Here is a 20,632-nt window from a genome sequence, read left to right as displayed (position 1 = left end):
GTAAGCCCATAGAGGGCTATGGTGAAAAAGGAAATATCCTCAGATGAAATCTGGAAAGAAGCTTTCTGAGATACTGCTTAGTGTTCTGTTAATTCATCTCACAGAGTTACATGTGTATTTCGAGGATCTCTTTGCTAGCCCTATTTCTGTGGACTCTGAGAACAGATATTTCGGATCCCTTTGAAGACTATAGGGCCAAAGGAAATAACCTCCGATAACAAAGAGGAAGAAGCTTTCTGAGAAACTTCTTTGTGTTCTGTGAAATCATCTCACAGAGTTGCAGCTTTCCCCTCAAGAAGCCTTTCGCTTAGACAGTTCTTGTGGAATTGGCAAAGTGATATTTGGAAGCCCATAGAGGGCTATGGTGAAAAAGGAAATATCCTCAGATGAAATGTGGAAAGAAGCTTTCTGAGAAACTGCTTAGTGTTCTGTGAATTCATCTCACAGAGTTACATGTGTATTTCGGGGATCTCTTTGCTAGCCCTATTTCTGTGGAATCTGAGAACAGATATTTCGGATGCCTTTGAAGACTATAGGGCCAAAGGAAATATCCTCCGATAACAAAGAGAAAGAAGCTTTCTGAGAAACTTCTTTGTGTTCTGTGAAATCAACTCACAGAGTTACAGCTTTCCTCTCAAGAAGCCTTTCGCTAAGACAGTTCTTGTGGAATTGGCAAAGTGATATTCGGAAGCCCATAGAGGGCTATGGTGAAAAAGGAAATATCGTCAGATGAAATCTGGAAAGAAGCTTTCTGCGAAACTGCTTAGTGTTCTGTGAATTCATCTCACAGAGTTACATGCGTATTTCGAGGATCTCTTTGCTAGCCCTATTTCTGTGGAAACTCAGAAAAGATATTTCGGATCCCTTTGAAGAATATAGGGCCAAAGGAAATATCCTCCGATAACAAAGAGAAAGAAGCTTTCTGAGAAATTTCTTTGTGTTCTGTGAAATCATCTCACAGAGTTACAGCTTTCCCCGAAGAAGCCTTTCACTAAGACAGTTCTTGTGGAATTGGCAAAGTGATATTTGGAAGCCCATAGAGGGCTACGGTGAAAAAGGAAATATCGTCAGATGAAATCTGGAAAGAAGCTTTCTGAGAAACTGCTTAGTGTTCTGTTAATTCATCTCACAGAGTTACATGTGTATTTCGAGGATCTCTTTGCTAGCCCTATTTCTGTGGAATCTGAGAACAGATATTTCGGATCCCTGTGAAGACTATAGGGCCAAAGGAAATATCCTCCGATAACAAAGAGAAAGAAGCTTTCTGAGAAACTTCTTTGTGTTCTGTGAAATCATCTCACAGAGTTACAGCTTTCCCCTCAAGAAGCCTTTTGCTAAGACAGTTCTTGTGGAATTCGCAAAGTGATATATGGAAGCCCTGAGAGGGCTATGGTGAAAAAGGAAATATCCTCAGATGAAATCTGGAAAGAAGCTTTCTGAGAAACTGCTTAGTGTCCTGTTATTTCATCTCACAGCGTTACATGTGTATTTCGGGGATCTCTTTGCTAGCTCTATTTCTGTGGAATCTGAGAACAGATATTTCGGATCACTTTGAAGACTATAGGGCCAAAGGAAATATCCTCCGATAACAAAGAGAAAGAAGCTTTCTGAGAAACTTCTTTGTGTTCTGTGAAATCATCTCAGAGAGTTACAGCTTTCCCCTCAAGAAGCCTTTCGCTAAGAGAGTTCTTGTGGAATTGGCAAAGTGATATTTGGAAGCCCATAGAGGGCTATGGTGAAAAAGGAAATATCCTCAGATGAAATCTGGAAAGAAGCTTTCTGAGAAACTGCTTAGTGTTCTGTGAGTTCATCTCACAGAGTTACATTTGTATTTCGGGGATGTCTTTGCTAGCCCTATTTCTGTGGAATCTGAGAACAGATATTTCGGATGCCTTTGAAGACTATAGGGCCAAAGGAAATACCCTCCGATAACAAAGAGAAAGAAGCTTTCTGAGAAACTTCTTTGTGTTCTGTGAAATCATCTCACAGAGTTACAGCTTTCCCCTCAAGAAGCCTTTCGCTAAGACAGTTCTTGTGGAATTGGCAAAGTGACATTTGGAAGCCCATAGAGGGCTATGGTGAAAAAGGAAATATAGTCAGATGAAATCTGGAAAGAAGCTTTCTGAGAAACTGCTTAGTGTTCTGTGAATTCATCTCACAGAGTTACATGTGTATTTCGAGGATCTCTTTGCTAGCCCTATTTCTGTGGAAACTGAGAAAAGATATTTCGGATCCCTTTGAAGACTATAGGGCCAAAGGAAATATTCTCGGATAACAAAGAGAAAGAAGCTTTCTGAGAAACTTCTTTCTGTTCTGGGAAATCATCTCACAGAGTTACAGCTTTCCCCTCAAGAAGCCTTTCGCTAAGACAGTTCTTGTGGAATTGGCAAAGTGATATTTGGAAGCCCATAGAAGGCTATGGTGAAAAAGAAAATATCGTCAGATGAAATCTGGAAAAAAGCTTTCTGTGAAACTGCTTAGTGTTCTGTTAATTCATCTCACAGAGTTACATGTGTATTTCGAGGATCTCTTTGCTAGCCCTATTTCTGTGGAATCTGAGAACAGATATTTCGGATCCCTTTGAAGACTATAGGGCCAAAGGAAATATCCTCGGATAACAAAGAGAAAGAAGCTTTCTGAGAAACTTCTTTGTGTTCTGTGAAATCATCTCACAGAGTTACAGCTTTCCCCTCAAGAAGCCTTTCGCTAAGACAGTTCTTGTGGAATTGGCAGAGTGATATTTGGAAGCCCATACAGGGCTATGGTGAAAAAGGAAATATCCTCAGATGAAATCTGGAAAGCAGCTTTCTGAGAAACTGCTTAGTGTTCTGTTAATTCATCTCACAGAGCTACATGTGTATTTCGAGGATCTCTTTGCTAGCCCTATTTCTGTGGAATCTGAGAACAGATATTTCGGATCCCTTTGAAGACTATAGGGCCAAAGGAAATATCCTCCGATAACAAAGAGAAAGAAGCTTTCTGAGAAACTTCTTTCTGTTCTGTGAAATCATCTCACAGAGTTACAGCTTTCCCCTCAAGAAGCCTTTTGCTAAGACAGTTCTTGTGGAATTGCCAAAGTGATATTTGGAAGCCCTTAGAGGGCTATGGTGAAAAAGGAAATATCCTCAGATGAAATCTGGAAAGAAGCTTTCTGAGAAACTGCTTAGTGTTCTGTTAATTCATCTCACAGCGTTATATGTGTATTTCGGGGATCTCTTTGCTAGCTCTATTTCTGTGGAATCTCAGAACAGGTATTTCGGATGCCTTTGAAGACTATAGGGCCAAAGGAAATATCCTCGGATAACAAAGAGAAAGAAGCTTTCTGAGAAACTTCTTTGTGTTCTGTGAAATCATCTCAGAGAGTTACAGCTTTCCCCTCAAGAAGACTTTCGCTAAGACAGTTCTTGTGGAATTGGCAAAGTGATATTTGTAAGCCCATAGAGGACTATGGTGAAAAAGGAAATATCCTCAGATGAAATCTGGAAAGAAGCTTTCTGAGAAACTGCTTATTGTTCTGTTAATTCATCTCACAGAGTTACATGTGTATTTCGAGGATCTCTTTGCTAGCCCTATTTCTGTGGAATCTGAGAACAGATATTTCGGATCCCTTTGAAGACTATAGGGCCAAAGGAAATATCCTCGGATAACAAAGAGAAAGAAGCTTTCTGAGAAACTTCTTTGTGTTCTGTGAAATCATCTCACAGAGTTACAGCTTTCCCCTCAAGAAGCCTTTCGCTAAGACAGTTCTTGTGGAATTGGCAAAGTGATATTTGGAAGCCCATAGAGGGCTATGGTGAAAAAGGAAATATCCTCAGATGAAATCTGGAAAGCAGCTTTCTGAGAAACTGCTTAGTGTTCTGTTAATTCATCTCACAGAGCTACATGTGTATTTCGAGGATCTCTTTGCTAGCCCTATTTCTGTGGAATCTGAGAACAGATATTTCGGATCCCTTTGAAGACTATAGGGCCAAAGGAAATATCCTCCGATAACAAAGAGAAAGAAGCTTTCTGAGAAACTTCTTTGTGTTCTGTGAAATCATCTCAGAGAGTTACAGCTTTCCCTTCAAGAAGCCTTTCGCTAAGACAGTTCTTGTGGAATTGGCAAAGTGATATTTGTAAGCCCATAGTGGGCTATGGTGAAAAAGGAAATATCCTCAGATGAAATCTGGAAAGAAGCTTTCTGAGAAACTGCTTAGTGTTCTGTTAATTCATCTCACAGAGTTACATGTGTATTTCTAGGATGTCTTTGCTAGCCCTATTTCTGTGGAATCTGAGAACAGATATTTCGGATCCCTTTGAAGACTATAGGGCCAAAGGAAATATCCTCCGATAACAAAGAGAAAGAAGCTTTCTGAGAAACTTCTTTGTGTTCTGTGAAATCATCTCACAGAGTTACAGCTTTCCCCTCAAGAAGCCTTTCGCTAAGACAGTTCTTGTGGAATTGGCAAAGTGATATTTGGAAGCCCATAGAGGGCTATGGTGAAAAAGGAAATATCCTCAGATGAAATCTGGAAAGAAGCTTTCTGAGAAACTGCTTAGTGTTCTGTTAATTCATCTCACAGCGTTACATGTGTATTTCGGGGATCTCTTTGCTAGCTCTATTTCTGTGGAATCTGAGAACAGATATTTCGGATCACTTTGAAGACTATAGGGCCAAAGGCAATATCCTCCGATAACAAAGAGAAAGAAGCTTTCTGAGAAACTTCTTTGTGTTCTGTGAAATCATCTCAGAGAGTTACAGCTTTCCCCTCAAGAAGCCTTTCGCTAAGACAGTTCTTGTGGAATTGGCAAAGTGATATTTGTAAGCCCATAGAGGGCTATGGTGAAAAAGGAAATATCCTCAGATGAAATCTGGAAAGAAGCTTTCTGAGATACTGCTTAGTGTTCTGTTAATTCATCTCCCAGAGTTACATGTGTATTTCGAGGATCTCTTTGCTAGCCCTATTTCTGTGGACTCTGAGAACAGATATTTCGGATCCCTTTGAAGACTATAGGGCCAAAGGAAATAACCTCCGATAACAAAGAGGAAGAAGCTTTCTGAGAAACTTCTTTGTGTTCTGTGAAATCATCTCACAGAGTTGCAGCTTTCCCCTCAAGAAGCCTTTCGCTTAGACAGTTCTTGTGGAATTGGCAAAGTGATATTTGGAAGCCCATAGAGGGCTATGGTGAAAAAGGAAATATCCTCAGATGAAATGTGGAAAGAAGCTTTCTGAGAAACTGCTTAGTGTTCTGTGAATTCATCTCACAGAGTTACATGTGTATTTCGGGGATCTCTTTGCTAGCCCTATTTCTGTGGAATCTGAGAACAGATATTTCGGATGCCTTTGAAGACTATAGGGCCAAAGGAAATATCCTCCGATAACAAAGAGAAAGAAGCTTTCTGAGAAACTTCTTTGTGTTCTGTGAAATCATCTCACAGAGTTACAGCTTTCCTCTCAAGAAGCCTTTCGCTAAGACAGTTCTTGTGGAATTGGCAAAGTGATATTCGGAAGCCCATAGAGGGCTATGGTGAAAAAGGAAATATCGTCAGATGAAATCTGGAAAGAAGCTTTCTGCGAAACTGCTTAGTGTTCTGTGAATTCATCTCACAGAGTTACATGCGTATTTCGAGGATCTCTTTGCTAGCCCTATTTCTGTGGAAACTCAGAAAAGATATTTCGGATCCCTTTGAAGAATATAGGGCCAAAGGAAATATCCTCCGATAACAAAGAGAAAGAAGCTTTCTGAGAAATTTCTTTGTGTTCTGTGAAATCATCTCACAGAGTTACAGCTTTCCCCGAAGAAGCCTTTCACTAAGACAGTTCTTGTGGAATTGGCAAAGTGATATTTGGAAGCCCATAGAGGGCTACGGTGAAAAAGGAAATATCGTCAGATGAAATCTGGAAAGAAGCTTTCTGAGAAACTGCTTAGTGTTCTGTTAATTCATCTCACAGAGTTACATGTGTATTTCGAGGATCTCTTTGCTAGCCCTATTTCTGTGGAATCTGAGAACAGATATTTCGGATCCCTTTGAAGACTATAGGGCCAAAGGAAATATCCTCCGATAACAAAGAGAAAGAAGCTTTCTGAGAAACTTCTTTGTGTTCTGTGAAATCATCTCACAGAGTTACAGCTTTCCCCTCAAGAAGCCTTTTGCTAAGACAGTTCTTGTGGAATTCGCAAAGTGATATATGGAAGCCCTGAGAGGGCTATGGTGAAAAAGGAAATATCCTCAGATGAAATCTGGAAAGAAGCTTTCTGAGAAACTGCTTAGTGTCCAGTTATTTCATCTCACAGCGTTACATGTGTATTTCGGGGATCTCTTTGCTAGCTCTATTTCTGTGGAATCTGAGAACAGATATTTCGGATCACTTTGAAGACTATAGGGCCAAAGGAAATATCCTCCGATAACAAAGAGAAAGAAGCTTTCTGAGAAACTTCTTTCTGTTCTGTGAAATCATCTCAGAGAGTTACAGCTTTCCCCTCAAGAAGCCTTTCGCTAAGAGAGTTCTTGTGGAATTGGCAAAGTGATATTTGGAAGCCCATAGAGGGCTATGGTGAAAAAGGAAATATCCTCAGATGAAATCTGGAAAGAAGCTTTCTGAGAAACTGCTTAGTGTTCTGTGAGTTCATCTCACAGAGTTACATTTGTATTTCGGGGATGTCTTTGGTAGCCCTATTTCTGTGGAATCTGAGAACAGATATTTCGGATCCCTTTGAAGACTATAGGGCCAAAGGAAATACCCTCCGATAACAAAGAGAAAGAAGCTTTCTGAGAAACTTCTTTGTGTTCTGTGAAATCATCTCACAGAGTTACAGCTTTCCCCTCAAGAAGCCTTTCGCTAAGACAGTTCTTGTGGAATTGGCAAAGTGATATTCGGAAGCCCATAGAGGGCTATGGTGAAAAAGGAAATATCGTCAGATGAAATCTGGAAAGAAGCTTTCTGCGAAACTGCTTAGTGTTCTGTTAATTCATCTCACAGAGTTACATGTGTATTTCGAGGATCTCTTTGCTAGCCCTATTTCTGTGGAATCTGAGAACAGATATTTCGGATCCCTTCGAAGACTATAGGGCCAAAGGAAATATCCTCGGATAACAAAGAGAAAGAAGCTTTCTGAGAAATTTCTTTGTGTTCTGTGAAATCATCTCACAGAGTTACAGCTTTCCACGAAGAAGCCTTTCGCTAAGACAGTTCTTGTGGAATTGGCAAAGTGATATTTGGAAGCCCCTAGAGGGCTATGGTGAAAAAGGAAATATCGTCAGATGAAATCTGGAAAGAAGCTTTCTGCGAACCTGCTTAGTGTTCTGTTAATTCATCTCACAGAGTTACATGTGTATTTCGAGGATCTCTTTGCTAGCCCTATTTCTGTGGAATCTGAGAACAGATATTTCGGATCCCTTCGAAGACTATAGGGCCAAAGGAAATATCCTCCGATAACAAAGAGAAAGAAGCTTTCTGAGAAACTTCTTTGTGTTCTGTGAAATCATTTCGCAGAGTTACAGCTTTCCCCTCAAGAAGCCTTTCGCTAAGACAGTTCTTGTGGAATTGGCAAAGTGATATTTGGAAGCCCGTAGAGGGCTATGGTGAAAAAGGAAATATCGTCAGATGAAATCTGGAAAGAAGCTTTCTGAGAAACTGCTTAGTGTTCTGTGAATTCATCTCACAGAGTTACATGTGTATTTCGAGGATCTCTTTGCTAGCCCTATTTCTGTGGAAACTGAGAAAAGATATTTCGGATCCCTTTGAAGACTATAGGGCCAAAGGAAATATCCTCGAATAACAAAGAGAAAGAAGCTTTCTGAGAAACTTCTTTCTTTTCTGGGAAATCATCTCACAGAGTTACAGCTTTCCCCTCAAGAAGCCTTTCGCTAAGACAGTTCTTGTGGAATTGGCAAAGTGATATTTGGAAGCCCATAGAAGGCTATGGTGAAAAAGGAAATATCGTCAGATGAAATCTGGAAAAAAGCTTTCTGTGAAACTGCTTAGTGTTCTGTTAATTCATCTCACAGAGTTACATGTGTATTTCGAGGATCTCTTTGCTAGCCCTATTTCTGTGGAATCTGAGAACAGATATTTCGGATCTCTTTGAAGACTATAGGGCCAAAGGAAATATCCTCCGATAACAAAGAGAAAGAAGCTTTCTGATAAACTTCTTTGTGTTCTGTGAAATCATCTCACAGAGTTACAGCTTTCCCCTCAAGAAGCCTTTCGCTAAGACAGTTCTTGTGGAATTGGCAAAGTGATATTTGGAAGCCCATAGAGGGCTACGGTGAAAAAGGAAATATCCTCAGATGAAATCTGGAAAGCAGCTTTCTGAGAAACTGCTTAGTGTTCTGTTAATTCATCTCACAGAGCTTCATGTGTATTTGGAGGATCTCTTTGCTAGCCCTATTTCTGTGGAATCTGAGAACAGATATTTCGGATCCCTTTGAAGACTATAGGGCCAAAGGAAATATCCTCCGATAACAAAGAGAAAGAAGCTTTCTGAGAAACTTCTTTGTGTTCTGTGAAATCATCTCACAGAGTTACAGCTTTCCCCTCAAGAAGCCTTTTGCTAAGACAGTTCTTGTGGAATTGACAAAGTGATATTTGGAAGCCCATAGAGGGCTATGGTGAAAAAGGAAATATCCTCAGATGAAATCTGGAAAGAAGCTTTCTGAGAAACTGCTTAGTGTTCTGTTAATTCATCTCACAGCGTTACATGGGTATTTCGGGGATCTCATTGCTAGCTCTATTTCTGTGGAATGTGAGAACAGATATTTCGGATCCCTTTGAAGACTATAGGGCCAAAGGAAATATCCTCCGATAACAAAGAGAAAGAAGCTTTCTGAGAAACTTCTTTGTGTTCTGTGAAATCATCTCACAGAGTTACAGCTTTCCCCTCAAGAAGCCTTTCGCTAAGACAGTTCTTGTGGAATTGGCAAAGTGATATTTGTAAGCCCATAGAGGGCTATGGTGAAAAAGGAAATATCCTCAGATGAAATCTGGAAAGAAGCTTTCTGAGAAACTGCTTAGTGTTCTGTTAATTCATCTCACAGAGTTACATGTGTATTTCGAGGATCTCTTTGCTAGCCCTATTTCTGGGGAATCTGAGAACAGATATTTCGGATCCCTTTGAAGACTATAGGGCCAAAGGAAATATCCTCCGATAACAAAGAGAAAGAAGCTTTCTGAGAACCTTCTTTGTGTTCTGTGAAATCATCTCACAGAGTTACAGCTTTCCCCTCAAGAAGCCTTTCGCTAAGACAGTTCTTGTGGAATTGGCAAAGTGATATTTGGAAGCCCATAGAGGGCTATGGTGAAAAAGAAAATATCGTCAGATGAAATCTGGAAAGAAGCTTTCTGAGAAACTGCTTAGTGTTCTGTGAATTCATCTCACAGCGTTACATGTGTATTTCGGGGATCTCTTTGCTAGCTCTATTTCTGTGAAATCTGAGAACAGATATTTCGGATCACTTTGAAGACTATAGGGCCAAAGGAAATATCCTCCGATAACAAAGAGAAAGAAGCTTTCTGATAAACTTCTTTCTGTTCTGTGAAATAACCTCACAGAGTTACAGCTTTCCCCTCAAGAAGCCTTTTGCTAAGACAGTTCTTGTGGAATTGCCAAAGTGATATTTGGAAGCCCATAGAGGGCTATGGTGAAAAAGGAAATATCCTCAGATGAAATCTGGAAAGAAGCTTTCTGAGAAACTGCTTAGTGTTCTTTTAATTCATCTCACAGCGTTACATGTGTATTTCGGGGATCTCTTTGCTAGCTCTATTTCTGTGGAATCTGAGAACAGATATTTCGGATCACTTTGAAGACTATAGGGCCAAAGGAAATATCCTCCGATAACAAAGAGAAAGAAGCTTTCTGAGAAACTTCTTTGTGTTCTGTGAAATCATCTCAGAGAGTTACAGCTTTCCCCTCAAGAAGCCTTTCGCTAAGACAGTTCTTGTGGAATTGGCAAAGTGATATTTGTAAGCCCATAGAGGGCTATGGTGAAAAAGGAAATATCCTCAGATGAAATCTGGAAAGAAGCTTTCTGAGAAACTGCTTAGTGTTCTGTTAATTCATCTCACAGCGTTACATGTGTATTTCGGGGATCTCTTTGCTAGCTCTATTTCTGTGGAATATGAGAACAGATATTTCGGATCACTTTGAAGACTATAGGGCCAAAGGAAATATCCTCCGATAACAAAGAGAAAGAAGCTTTCTGAGAAACTTCTTTGTGTTCTGTGAAATCATCTCAGAGAGTTACAGCTTTCCCCTCAAGAAGCCTTTCGCTAAGACAGTTCTTGTGGAATTGGCAAAGTGATATTTGTAAGCCCATAGAGGGCTATGGTGAAAAAGGAAATATCCTCAGATGAAATCTGGAAAGAAGCTTTCTGAGAAACTGCTTAGTGTTCTGTTAATTCATCTCACAGAGTTACATGTGTATTTCGAGGATCTCTTGCTAGCCCTATTTCTGTGGAATCTGAGAACAGATATTTCGGATCCCTTTGAAGACTATAGGGCCAAAGGAAATATCCTCCGATAAGAAAGAGAAAGAAGCTTTCTGAGAAACTTCTTTCTGTTCTGTGAAATCATCTCAGAGAGTTACAGCTTTCCCCTCAAGAAGCCTTTTGCTAAGACAGTTCTTGTGGAATTGGCAAAGTGATATTTGGAAGCCCATAGAGGCTATGGTGAAAAAGGAAATATCCTCAGATGAAATCTGGAAAGAAGCTTTCTGAGAAACTGCTTAGTGTTCTCTTAATTCATCTCACAGCGTTACATGGGTATTTCGGGGATCTCTTTGCTAGCTCTATTTCTGTGGAATCTGAGAACAGATATTTCGGATCACTTTGAAGACTATAGGGCCAAAGGAAATATCCTCCGATAACAAAGAGAAAGAAGCTTTCTGAGAAACTTCTTTGTGTTCTGTGAAATCATCTCACAGAGTTACAGCTTTCCCCTCAAGAAGCCTTTCGCTAAGACAGTTCTTGTGGAATTGGCAAAGTGATATTTGTAAGCCCATAGAGGGCTATGGTGAAAAAGGAAATATACTCAGATGAAATCTGGAAAGAAGCTTTCTGAGAAACTGCTTAGTGTTCTGTGAATTCATCTCACAGAGTTACATGTGTATTTCTAGGATATCTTTGCTAGCCCTATTTCTGTGGAATCTGAGAACAGATATTTCGGATCCCTTTGAAGACTATAGGGCCAAAGGAAATATCCTCCGATAACAAAGAGAAAGAAGCTTTCTGAGAACCTTCTTTGTGTTCTGTGAAATCATCTCACAGAGTTACAGCTTTCCCCTCAAGAAGCCTTTTGCTAAGACAGTTCTTGTGGAATTGGCAAAGTGATATTTGGAAGCCCATAGAGGGCTATGGTGAAAAAGGAAATATCCTCAGATGAAATCTGGAAAGAAGCTTTCTGAGAAACTGCTTAGTGTTCTGTGAAATCATCTCACAGAGTTACATGTGTATTTCGGGGATCTCTTTGCTAGCGCTATTTCTGTGGAATCTGAGAACAGATATTTCGGATCCCTTTGAAGACTATAGGGCCAAAGGAAATATCCTCCGATAACAAAGAGAAAGAAGCTTTCTGAGAAACTTCTTTGTGTTCTGTGGAATCATCTCACAGAGTTACAGCTTTCCCCTCAAGAAGCCTTTCGCTAAGACAGTTCTTGTGGAATTGGCAAAGTGATATTTGGAAGCCCATAGAGGGCTATGGTGAAAAAGGAAATATCCTCAGATGAAATCGGGAAAGAAGCTTTCTGAGAAACTGCTTAGTGTTCTGTGAAATCATCTCACAGAGTTACATGTGTATTTCGGGGATCTCTTTGCTAGCCCTATTTCTGTGGAATCTGAGAACAGATATTTCGGATCCCTTTGAAGACTATAGGGCCAAAGGAAATATCCTCCGATAACAAAGAGAAAGAAGCTTTCTGAGAAACTTCTTTGTGTTCTGTGAAATCATCTCACAGAGTTACAGCTTTCCCCTCAAGAAGCCTTTCGCTAAGACAGTTCTTGTGGAATTGGCAAAGTGATATTCGGAAGCCCATAGAGGGCTATGGTGAAAAAGGAAATATCGTCAGATGAAATCTGGAAAGAAGCTTTCTGCGAAACTGCTTAGTGTTCTGTTAATTCATCTCACAGAGTTACATGTGTATTTCGTGGATCTCTTTGCTAGCTCTATTTCTGTGGAATCTGAGAACAAATAATTCGGATCACTTTGAAGACTATAGGGCCAAAGGAAATATCCTCCGATAACAAAGAGAAAGAAGCTTTCTGAGAAACTTCTTTGTGTTCTGTGAAATCATCTCACAGAGTTACAGCTTTCCCCTCAAGAAGCCTTTTGCTAAGACAGTTCTTGTGGAATTGGGAACGTGATATTTGGAAGCGCATAGAGGGCTATGGTGAAAAAGGAAATATCGTCAGATGAAATCTGGAAAGAAGCTTTCTGAGAAATTGCTTAGTGTTCTGTGAATTCATCTCACAGAGTTACATGTGTATTTCGAGGATCTCTTTGCTAGCCCTATTTCTGTGGAATCTGAGAACAGATATTTCGGATCCCTTTGAAGACTATAGGGCCAAAGGAAATATCCTTGGATAACAAAGAGAAAGAAGCTTTCTGAGAAACTTCTTTGTGTTCTGTGAAATCATCTCACAGAGTTACAGCTTTCCCCTCAAGAAGCCTTTCGCTAAGACAGTTCTTGTGGAATTGGCAAAGTGATATTTGGAAGCCCTTAGAGGGCTATGGTGAAAAAGGAAATATCCTCAGATGAAATCTGGAAAGAAGCTTTCTGAGAAACTGCTTAGTGTTCTGTGAATTCATCTCACAGAGTTACATGTGTATTTCGAGGATCTCTTTGCTAGCCCTATTTCTGTGGAATCTGAGTACAGACATTTCGGATCCCTTTGAAGACTATAGGGCCAAAGGAAATATCCTCCGATAACAAAGAGAAAGAAGCTTTCTGAGAAACTTCTTTGTGTTCTGTGAAATCATCTCACAGAGTTACAGCTTTCCCCTCAAGAAGCCTTTCTCTAAGACAGTTCTTGTGGAACTGCCAAAGTGATATTTGGAAGCCCATAGAGGGCTATGGTGAAAAAGGAAATATCCTCAGATGAAATCTGGAAAGAAGCTTTCTGCGAAACTGCTTAGTGTTCTGTTAACTCATCTCACAGCGTTACATGTGTATTTCGGGGATCTCTTTGCTAGCTCTATTTCTGTGGAATCTGGGAACAGATATTTCGGATCACTTTGAAGACTATAGGGCCAAAGGAAATATCCTCCGATAACAAAGAGAAAGAAGCTTTCTGAGAAACTTCTTTGTGTTCTGTGAAATCATCTCACAGAGTTACAGCTTTCCCCTCAAGAAGCCTTTTGCTAAGACAGTTCTTGTAGAATTGGGAACGTGATATTTGGAAGCCCATAGAGGGCCATGGTGAAAAAGGAAATATCGTCAGATGAAATCTGTAAAGAAGCTTTCTGAGAAATTGCTTTGTGTTCTGTGAATTCATCTCACAGAGTTACATGTGTATTTCGAGGATCTCTTTCCTAGCCCTATTTCTGTGGAATCTGAGAACAGATATTTCGGATCCCTTTGAAGACTATAGAGCCAAAGGAAATATCCTCCGATAACAAAGAGAAAGAAGCTTCCTGAGAAACTTCTTTGTGTTCTGTGAAATCATCTCACAGAGTTACAGCTTTCCCCTCAAGAAGCCGTTCGCTAAGACAGTTCTTGTGGAATTGGCAAAGTGATATTTGGAAGCCCATAGAGGGCTATGGTGAAAAAGGAAATATCGTCAGATGAAATCTGGAAAGAAGCTTTCTGCGAAACTGCTTAGTGTTCTGTTAATTCATCTCACAGAGTTACATGTGTATTTCGGGTATCTCTTTGCTAGCTCTATTTCTGTGGAATCTGAGAACAGATATTTCGGATCACTTTGAAGACTATAGGGCCAAAGGAAATATCCTCCGATAACAAAGAGAAAGAAGCTTTCTGAGGAACTTCTTTGTGTTCTGTGAAATCATCTCAGAGAATTACAGCTTTCCCCTCAAGAAGCCTTTCGCTAAGACAGTTCTTGTGGAATTATCAAAGTGATATTTGTAAGCCCATGGAGGGCTATGGTGAAAAAGGATATATCCTCAGATGAAATCTGGAAAGAAGTTTTCTGAGAAACTGCTTAGTGTTCTGTGAATTCATCTCACAGAGTTACATGTGTATTTCGAGGATCTCTTTGCTAGCCCTATTTCTGTGGAATCTGAGAACAGATATTTCGGATCCCTTTGAAGACTATAGGACCAAAGGAAATATCCTCCGATAACAAAGAGAAAGAAGCTTTCTGAGAAACTTCTTTGTGTTCTGTGAAATCATCTCACAGAGTTACAGCTTTCCCCTCAAGAAGCCTTTCGCTAAGACAGTTCTTGTGGAATTGGCAAAGGATATTTGGAAGCCCATAGAGGGCTAAGGTTGAAAATGGAAATATCCTCAGATGAAATCTGGAAAGAAGCTTTCTGAGAAACTGCTTAGTGTTCTGTGAATTCATCTCACAGAGTTACATGTGTATTTCGGGGATCTCTTTGCTAGCCCTATGTCTGTGGAATCTGAGAACAAATATTTCGGATCACTTTGAAGACTATAGGGCCAAAGGAAATATCCTCCGATAACAAAGAGTAAGAAGCTTTCTGAGAAACTTCTTTGTGTTCTGTGAAATAATCTCACAGAGTTACAGCTTTCCCCTCAAGAAGCCTTTTGCTAAGACAGTTCTTGTGGAATTGGGAACGTGATATTTGGAAGCCCATAGAGGGCTATGGTGAAAAAGGAAATATCGTCAGATGAAATCTGGAAAGAAGCTTTCTGAGAAATTGCTTAGTGTTCTGTGAATTCATCTCACAGAGTTACATGTGTATTTCGAGGATCTCTTTGCTAGCCCTATTTCTGTGGAATCTGAGAACAGATATTTCGGATCCCTTTGAAGACTATAGGGCCAAAGGAAATATCCTCCGATAACAAAGAGAAAGAAGCTCTCTGAGAAACTTCTTTGTGTTCTGTGAAATCATCTCACAGAGTTACAGCTTTCCCCTCAAGAAGCCGTTCGCTAAGACAGTTCTTTTGGAATTGGCAAAGTGACATTTGGAAGCCCTTAGAGGGCTATGATGAAAAAGGAAATATCCTCAGATGAAATCTGGAAAGAAGCTTTCTGAGAAACTGCTTAGTGTTCTGTTAATTCATCTCACAGAGTTACATGTGTATTTCGGGTATCTCTTTGCTAGCTCTATTTCTGTGGAATCTGAGAACAGATATTTCGGATCACTTTGAAGACTATAGGGCCAAAGGAAATATCCTCCGATAACAAAGAGAAAGAAGCTTTCTGAGAAACTTCTTTGTGTTCTGTGAAATCATCTCAGAGAATTACAGCTTTCCCCTCAAGAAGCCTTTCGCTAAGACAGTTCTTGTGGAATTATCAAAGTGATATTTGTAAGCCCATGGAGGGCTATGGTGAAAAAGGATATATCCTCAGATGAAATCTGGAAAGAAGTTTTCTGAGAAACTGCTTAGTGTTCTGTGAATTCATCTCACAGTGTTACATGTGTATTTCGAGGATCTCTTTGCTAGCCCTATTTCTGTGGAATCTGAGAACAGATATTTCGGATCCCTTTGAAGACTATAGGACCAAAGGAAATATCCTCCGATAACAAAGAGAAAGAAGCTTTCTGAGAAACTTCTTTGTGTTCTGTGAAATCATCTCACAGAGTTACAGCTTTCCCCTCAAGAAGCCTTTCGCTAAGACAGTTCTTGTGGAATTGGCAAAGGATATTTGGAAGCCCATAGAGGGCTAAGGTTGAAAATGGAAATATCCTCAGATGAAATCTGGAAAGAAGCTTTCTGAGAAACTGCTTAGTGTTCTGTGAATTCATCTCACAGAGTTACATGTGTATTTCGGGGATCTCTTTGCTAGCCCTATGTCTGTGGAATCTGAGAACAAATATTTCGGATCACTTTGAAGACTATAGGGCCAAAGGAAATATCCTCCGATAACAAAGAGAAAGAAGCTTTCTGAGAAACTTCTTTGTGTTCTGTGAAATAATCTCACAGAGTTACAGCTTTCCCCTCAAGAAGCCTTTTGCTAAGACAGTTCTTGTGGAATTGGGAACGTGATATTTGGAAGCCCATAGAGGGCTATGGTGAAAAAGGAAATATCGTCAGATGAAATCTGGAAAGAAGCTTTCTGAGAAATTGCTTAGTGTTCTGTGAATTCATCTCACAGAGTTACATGTGTATTTCGAGGATCTCTTTGCTAGCCCTATTTCTGTGGAATCTGAGAACAGATATTTCGGATCCCTTTGAAGACTATAGGGCCAAAGGAAATATCCTCCGATAACAAAGAGAAAGATGCTCTCTGAGAAACTTCTTTGTGTTCTGTGAAATCATCTCACAGAGTTACAGCTTTCCCCTCAAGAAGCCGTTCGCTAAGACAGTTCTTTTGGAATTGGCAAAGTGACATTTGGAAGCCCTTAGAGGGCTATGATGAAAAAGGAAATATCCTCAGATGAAATCTGGAAAGAAGCTTTCTGAGAAACTGCTTAGTGTTCTGTGAATTCATCTCACAGAGTTACATGTGTATTTCGAGGATCTCTTTGCTAGCCCTATTTCTGTGTAATCTGAGTACAGATATTTCGGATCCCTTTGAAGACTATAGGGCCAAAGGAAATATCCTCCGATAACAAAGAGAAAGAAGATTTCTGAGAAACTTCTTTCTGTTCTGTGAAATCATCTCACAGAGTTACAGCTTTCCCCTGAAGAAGCCTTTCGCTAAGACAGTTCTTGTGGAATTGCCAAAGTGATATTTGGAAGCCCATAGAGGGCTATGGTGAAAAAGGAAATATCGTCAGATGACATCTGGAAAGAAGCTTTCTGCGAAACTGCTTAGTGTTCTGTTAACTCATCTCACAGCGTTACATGTGTATTTCGGGGATCTCTTTGCTAGCTCTATTTCTGTGGAATCTGAGAACAGATATTTCGGATCACTTTGAAGACTATAGGGCCAAAGGAAATATCCTCCGATAACAAAGAGAAAGAAGCTTTCTGAGAAACTTCTTTGTGTTCTGTGAAATCATCTCACAGAGTTACAGCTTTCCCCTCAAGAAGCCTTTTGCTAAGACAGTTCTTGTAGAATTGGGAACGTGATATTTGGAAGCCCATAGAGGGCCATGGTGAAAAAGGAAATATCGTCAGATGAAATCTGTAAAGAAGTTTTCTGAGAAATTGCTTTGTGTTCTGTGAATTCATCTCACAGAGTTACATGTGTATTTCGAGGATCTCTTTCCTAGCCCTATTTCTGTGGAATCTGAGAAGAGATATTTCGGATCCCTTTGAAGACTATAGAGCCAAAGGAAATATGCTCCGATAACAAAGAGAAAGAAGCTTCATGAGAAACTTCTTTTTGTTCTGTGAAATCATCTCACAGAGTTACAGCTTTCCCCTCAAGAAGCCGTTCGCTAAGACAGTTCTTTTGGAATTGGCAAAGTGATATTTGGAAGCCCATAGAGGGCTATGGTGAAAAAGGAAATATCGTCAGATGAAATCTGGAAAGAAGCTTTCTGAGAAACTGCTTAGTGTTCTGTTAATTCTTCTCACAGAGTTACATGTGTATTTCGGGTATCTCTTTGCTAGCTCTATTTCTGTGGAATCTGAGAACAGATATTTCGGATCACTTTGAAGACTATAGGGCCAAAGGAAATATCCTCCGATAACAAAGAGAAAGAAGCTTTCTGAGAAACTTCTTTGTGTTCTGTGAAATCTTCTCAGAGAATTACAGCTTTCCCCTCAAGAAGCCTTTCGCTAAGACAGTTCTTGTGGAATTGTCAAAGTGATATTTGTAAGCCCATGGTGGGCTATGGTGAAAAAGGATATATCCTCAGATGAAATCTGGAAAGAAGCTTTCTGAGAAACTGCTTAGTGTTCTGTTAATTCATCTCAGAGAGTTACATGTGTATTTCGAGGATCTCTTTGCTAGCCCTATTTCTGTGGAATCTGAGAACAGATATTTCGGATCCCTTTGAAGACTATAGGACCAAAGGAAATATCCTCCGATAACAAAGAGAAAGAAGCTTTCTGAGAAACTACTTTGTGTTCTGTGAAATCATCTCACAGAGTTACAGCTTTCCCCTCAAGAAGCCTTTTGCTAAGACAGTTCTTGTGGAATTGGCAAAGGATATTTGGAAGCCCATAGAGGGCTAAGGTTAAAAATGGAAATATCCTCAGATGAAATCTGGAAAGAAGCTTTCTGAGAAAGTGCTTAGTGTTCTGTGAATTCATCTCACAGAGTTACATGTGTATTTCGGGGATCTCTTTGCTAGCCCTATGTCTGTGGAATCTGAGAACAAATATTTCGGATCCCTTTGAAGACTATAGGGCCAAAGGAAATATCCTCCGATAACAAAGAGAAAGAAGCTTTCTGAGAAACTTCTTTGTGTACTGTGAAATAATCTCACAGAGTTACAGCTTTCCCCTCAAGAAGCCTTTTGCTAAGACAGTTCTTGTGGAATTGGGAACGTGATATTTGGAAGCCCATAGAGGGCTATGGTGAAAAAGGAAATATCGTCAGATGAAATCTGGAAAGAAGCTTTCTGAGAAATTGCTTAGTGTTCTGTGAATTCATCTCACAGAGTTACATGTGTATTTCGAGGATCTCTTTGCTAGCCCTATTTCTGTGGAATCTGAGAACAGATATTTCGGATCCCTTTGAAGACTATAGGGCCAAAGGAAATATCCTCCGATAACAAAGAGAAAGAAGCTTTCTGAGAAACTTCTTTGTGTTCTGTGAAATCATCTCACAGAGTTACAGCTTTCCCCTCAAGAAGCCGTTCGCTAAGACAGTTCTTTTGGAATTGGCAAAGTGACATTTGGAAGCCCTTAGAGGGCTATGATGAAAAAGGAAATATCCTCAGATGAAATCTGGAAAGAAGCTTTCTGAGAAACTCCTTAGTGTTCTGTGAATTCATCTCACAGAGTTACATGTGTATTTCGAGGATCTCTTTGCTAGCCCTATTTCTGTGTAATCTGAGTACAGATATTTCGGATCCCTTTGAAGACTATAGGGCCAAAGGAAATATCCTCCGATAACAAAGAGAAAGAAGCTTTCTGAGAAACTTCTTTGTGTTCTGTGAAATCATCTCACAGAGTTACAGCTTTCCCCTGAAGAAGCCTTTCGCTAAGACAGTTCTTGGGGAATTGCCAAAGTGATATTCGGAAGCTCATAGAGGGCTATGGTGAAAAAGGAAATATCCTCAGATGAAATCTGGAAAGAAGCTTTCTGCGAAACTGCTTAGTGTTCTGTTAACTCATCTCACAGCGTTACATGTGTATTTCGGGGATCTCTTTGCTAGCTCTATTTCTGTGGAATCTGAGAACAGATATTTCGGATCCCTTTGAAGACTATAGGGCCAAAGGAAATATCCTCCGATAACAAAGAGAAAGAAGCTTTCTGAGAAACTTCTTTGTGTTCTGTGAAATCATCTCACAGAGTTACAGCTTTCCCCTCAAGAAGCCTTTCGCTAAGACAGTTCTTGTGGAATTGGCAAAGGATATTTGGAAGCCCATAGAGGGCTAAGGTTGAAAATGGAAATATCCTCAGATGAAATCTGGAAAGAAGCTTTCTGAGAAACTGCTTAGTGTTCTGTGAATTCATCTCACAGAGTTACATGTGTATTTCGGGGATCTCTTTGCTAGCCCTATGTCTGTGGAATCTGAGAACAAATATTTCGGATCACTTTGAAGACTATAGGGCCAAAGGAAATATCCTCCGATAACAAAGAGAAAGAAGCTTTCTGAGAAACTTCTTTGTGTTCTGTGAAATAATCTCACAGAGTTACAGCTTTCCCCTCAAGAAGCCTTTTGCTAAGACAGTTCTTGTGGAATTGGGAACGTGATATTTGGAAGCCCATAGAGGGCTATGGTGAAAAAGGAAATATCGTCAGATGAAATCTGGAAAGAAGCTTTCTGAGAAATTGCTTAGTGTTCTGTGAATTCATCTCACAGAGTTACATGTGTATTTCGAGGATCTCTTTGCTAGCCCTATTTCTGTGGAATCTGAGAACAGATATTTCGGATCCCTTTGAAGACTATAGGGCCAAAGGAAATATCCTCCGATAACAAAGAGAAAGAAGCTCTCTGAGAAACTTCTTTGTGTTCTGTGAAATCATCTCACAGAGTTACAGCTTTCCCCTCAAGAAGCCGTTCGCTAAGACAGTTCTTTTGGAATTGGCAAAGTGACATTTGGAAGCCCTTAGAGGGCTATGATGAAAAAGGAAATATCCTCAGATGAAATCTGGAAAGAAGCTTTCTGAGAAACTGCTTAGTGTTCTGTGAATTCATCTCACAGAGTTACATGTGTATTTCGAGGATCTCTTTGCTAGCCCTATTTCTGTGTAATCTGAGTACAGATATTTCGGATCCCTTTGAAGACTATAGGGCCAAAGGAAATATCCTCCGATAACAAAGAGAAAGAAGCTTTCTGAGAAACTTCTTTCTGTTCTGTGAAATCATCTCACAGAGTTACAGCTTTCCCCTGAAGAAGCCTTTCGCTAAGACAGTTCTTGTGGAATTGCCAAAGTGATATTTGGAAGCCCATAGAGGGCTATGGTGAAAAAGGAAATATCGTCAGATGACATCTGGAAA

The sequence above is a fragment of the Macaca nemestrina genome, chromosome 11 (assembly GCF_043159975.1).
Source record: "Macaca nemestrina isolate mMacNem1 chromosome 11, mMacNem.hap1, whole genome shotgun sequence".
NCBI classification, from domain to species: Eukaryota; Metazoa; Chordata; class Mammalia; order Primates; family Cercopithecidae; genus Macaca; species Macaca nemestrina.
The sequence above is the reverse complement of the archived record's forward strand: the minus strand, read 5'-3'. Positions refer to the sequence as shown.